Below are 4,311 nucleotides of genomic sequence, written 5' to 3'. Positions count from 1 at the left end.
TCTTCCCAGAGCATGTGGCTGCTTTAAGAGAGGGACACTGAACACAGCTGCTAGGGCTCGGAGAGGAAGGCGGCAGGAGGGGTGGGGAGGCAACCAGCAGGGCGGCTACAGAGAAGCAAAAGAAAAACACAGGAGCAGAGAGGCAGACAATGACAGAGCCCAAGAGGAGGGAGGCAGGAAGGTGGGCGGGAACCATAAAGCACAGGTGGAGACAGACAAGCTCGTTAAGTTTGGTGTCTTAGGTGAAAACACTGTTGTCATATCTTGCTCCTCAGCCAGGCAACTATTAGAAGAACACGCTTTACCTGTTTTCACTGCCACTTGAAGGGCTGATTAACTTGTCAGTAGTTAAATTTATTAAGCATTTTTCAACCTCAGAGTTACAAGGGAGGTGGCCTTAGCAGTACTCAGACAGAAAATTTCTCTCCTTTTCGCCTTAAAATAGATGAGCATTTATTGAGTTGTGAAGGAGTTGTGTGAAATAAATATGATTACTTACTTTCTTACATCTTTATGTATAATTTTATCTTCTTAATTGTAAAAGCAATATAACCACATTTAAACATTGCAAACCAGAAACATGAAAACAAAATCACCCACAGTCTTATAACTGATACTATTTGGCAAAAATTAACTCCTTTTTTTCATACAATTGCATACCATTTTGTAGACTGCTTTATTTTTCAAAACATGCATATCATATACATGTTACAAATTTCAAAAACAAACTAAAGGGATTATTTAAAAATAAAACAGGTCTCTTTCCCATCAATATCTTTAGTCCCCCAGTTTGCCCCCCATTCCACCCTAACTCGCTGTTACCAGTTTATTTTGTTTTCTTCCATATATAGCATACCCATTAACAGGAAATATGTGTATGGATATTCTTTTGCCAACAGACCTTACCTTTTCACAAAATGATAGCCTACCGTGTACACTGTTTTTGTACCTTTTAAAATTTAACAAGATTACTGGAGATAATTCCATATATAGTGCCTTTAAAATTTAACATTATAATGTATTCATATATGCCTCTATAAGCAGTATCTTCAAGAGCTGTAAAAAGTATAAGCAAATAACTCATTCATTCCTTTAATAAATATTTATCAAGCACCTGCCATATCTGCAGAGCTCTGGTGATTCTAAGATTACCAAGAGTTAGGTCACACCCTAGAAGGAGTCACAGCAGATTGAGGAGACAGGTAGGTAAACAAGTTCTTACAGGCAGCCTGTAAGTGCTGGGATGGAAGAACACAGCGGGTATTGAGGGAATAAAGAAGGAGCCTCCCAGACACTGAACACAAGTAGTAAAGAGTAAGAGGAATCAGCTCACAGACAAGAGACAAGGAGAATGCCCCAGGCAGAAACTCCAAATGACATGTGCAGAGGCACAGAATGTGAAGAAACACTGTGGTCCAAGTAACTACAAGGAATTGGATATCACCCCTACTCTCTGATATTTAATTTCTGGCCACGTCTTCAATATAAATAATGCTATGATATACATCTTGCAGTATATAACTTTTTCCATCTGCTGGGGTATTTCTTTGGGTAGATTCCCAGAAGAGGGACTGCTGAGTCAAAATGTAGGAGCACTCTGACCTGCTGTAGACAGCCAAAATGCTTTCCAAATGGACATATTGTTTCATAAAGACACCAACAATATATGCACTAACCAGTGCTCATCATTTTTGTATCTTTATTAGTTTTAATGTATACTTCTTTGATTACTAGATTAATTTCCCCATATATTATTTTGATTTCTTCTTATATGGTTTGTTTTCTGTTTATACTCAATCACTGTGATTCTAAATTTTACTTTAGCTCTATGAGCCCTACTTACAATATATTCAGGTTTTTATTTTTCATGTTTGCTGCCAATATTTTTTTCTGGTTTAGCTTACACTAAAAAAAGCTGGACACGTAGAAGTGTTTAAGATATTACCCAATCATATTCATTGATTATTTCCTTCTATTGCCTCTAAGTTGAAAAATACTTCTATTCAGAGGTTTGACAAATATTTTTTCTTCTGGTCTGCTTTAAAATATATTTAACTCCTTAATCCTCCTAGAACTTATTTTGGATATACGAAATTAGATAATTCAATTAGTTTTTCCACACCCCTCCAAGTTACCAATTAGTTATCTTACCTTTCCCTTCTCCACTGATTTTTCTTTTTAAGACTTTATTTTCTTAGCAGTTTTAGTTTCACAGCAAAATTGAAAGAAGGACTGCATACTGTATGATTCCTTATATATGGCATTCCGGAAAAGACAAAACTACAGAGACGGAGACAGTAAACATCAGTGGTTGCCAGAGACTGGGGGGAGGAAGGGATGAATAGGTAGTATATAGAGGATTTTTAGGGCAGTGAAAATACTCTGTGATACTATAAGGGTGGGTACATGTTATTCTACATTTGTCCAACCCTATAGAATATACAGCCCCAAGAGTGGACCCTAATGTAAACTATGGACTTTAGGTGATAACGATCTGTCAACGTAGGTTCACTATTTGTAGCAAATGTGCTACTTTGGTTGGGTATGTTGACAACGGGGGAGGGTGTGGGGTGAGGTACATGGGATATCCACCGATTTTTATTTCAAAGGTAAATCCACTTAGAGATCAACTCAGTCATCAATTCCATCTAATTTCTGGTCCTTTTGAAATGTGTCACATCAGCTTAGGACAGACCTTTCTTCTGACTCATCCAGTATTCCTGCAGCGACTGTTCTATTTATATACAGAATTACAACATAGCTCCAATAGGCTTAGGTAAAGCTTGTCAGTGCCTTCCTGTTAACGAGGAAATCTGCTGCTGAAAGACCTTACTTTTAAAGTCTACCAGATTGGTGGTAGTATGGCCTGTGTTTTGAGTGGGTGGACAGCACTTTTGAGGGAGAGAGGATTATTTCATCCAAAAGGCTGAAGCCACTGTTATCCTGTGACATAGCTTCTGAGGTACTGAATGAGTAGGATCTCCTGGCCCTCCCATCTCTGTGGGTACCTGGTTCATACTTGTGACCTCAATATAGCCTCAATCCTGCTGAAGCCCAGGACTATCTCTAAGTGTGGTTTATTGCAGGAAAAAGTAGCTTCTTGACTAGCCAAAACTTGACTGCCGGTTGTCAACTAGCCAGTTTTTGAGAAAAGTGAGAGGCTGTTACGTAGGGAAACCTTATAACTAGAGGCTCTCAAACTCAAGTATTTAAGTATCATCTGGGAGCGTTTTAGATTTCTGTGTCCAGGACCGAGTTGCACTGGGTGGTGCTGGAAAAATTTTTTGATCTCACCTCCTTCCAGCCTTTTGAATCCTTAAAAATATTCCCATAGACATTTACACAGAGTCCTGGTCGGTTCTTTTCCTTCCATGAAATACTGGTACCTGCTTTGCCAACACCTATGAAAATGCTCCAGGAGGAGGGCGAACAAGCAACTAATGAGCACATCTGCTCAGGTAGGGTTCCAAAACAATTTCCAGCCACCCGTTCTATTCTTCCCCAGAGTTCAAAAGCTTAATGGTTCGTGATCCAAAAACCCAATTCAGATTCCCCAGAAGAGCTCCCTGGAATCCGTTGTGGATTCTTTCCTAGAATTAGGAGGCAGGCAGGTTTCTTAGGCACTATTCTGTCGGGGTAGCGGGGAGCGTGCGCTGTCCAGGTTTGTGTGGTTCCGATAGACCCTAGGGCGAGGATCGTATCCCGGGCCAGGACTCCTTTGGGCCATCTCTTTTTCCTCGTCCCCATTTCTAGGATAAAACCCATTTCTCCGGTAGGTGGGGAGGCTGGGTTAGAGTCACACGAATTAAGGAAGCTTTTCTTTGCAACGTCCCATTCCTTCATCCTTTCCTCCCACTTCCCGTGGCTCTTTTCTCCACCTTCCCCAACTACCCCCTTTTCTATTCAGCGAAGTCCACGACTACTTTCCTTCCCTGTCCAGTGGCACCGCATCTTCTTTAGCCACAGAAGCTTGTTGTGGAGGAGGGGGCGCGAGTGTGGCTACCCCAGAAGGGATGTGGAGGGTGGCTCGCAGGTCCTCACTCACCCAGCCCTCTCCCCGAGGAGCGACCCTCTCGCCCGCGTCCCTCCAGAGCTGCGACCGCTCATCAATCCCGGTCACTCTGCCAGGCTGCTCCCCGGGCGCCCTCTCCTTCTCCCTCTCGCCGGCGGTCCTCCACCCTCCCACCCCCTACCTACTCCGCAGCGGAGCTCGGGGTCGGCGGTGCTGGAGGTTGGCCCGAGAAGGGGCGGGGATAAAGCAAGCGGTGGAAGGAGGCGGCTACGTGGTGCCACCGCCGCCCGGGAGCGCCC

This window comes from Colobus angolensis, unplaced genomic scaffold, assembly GCF_000951035.1.
Source record: "Colobus angolensis palliatus isolate OR3802 unplaced genomic scaffold, Cang.pa_1.0 Scaffold123, whole genome shotgun sequence".
Taxonomy (NCBI): Eukaryota; Metazoa; Chordata; class Mammalia; order Primates; family Cercopithecidae; genus Colobus; species Colobus angolensis.
Note: the sequence above shows the minus strand (reverse complement) of the source record.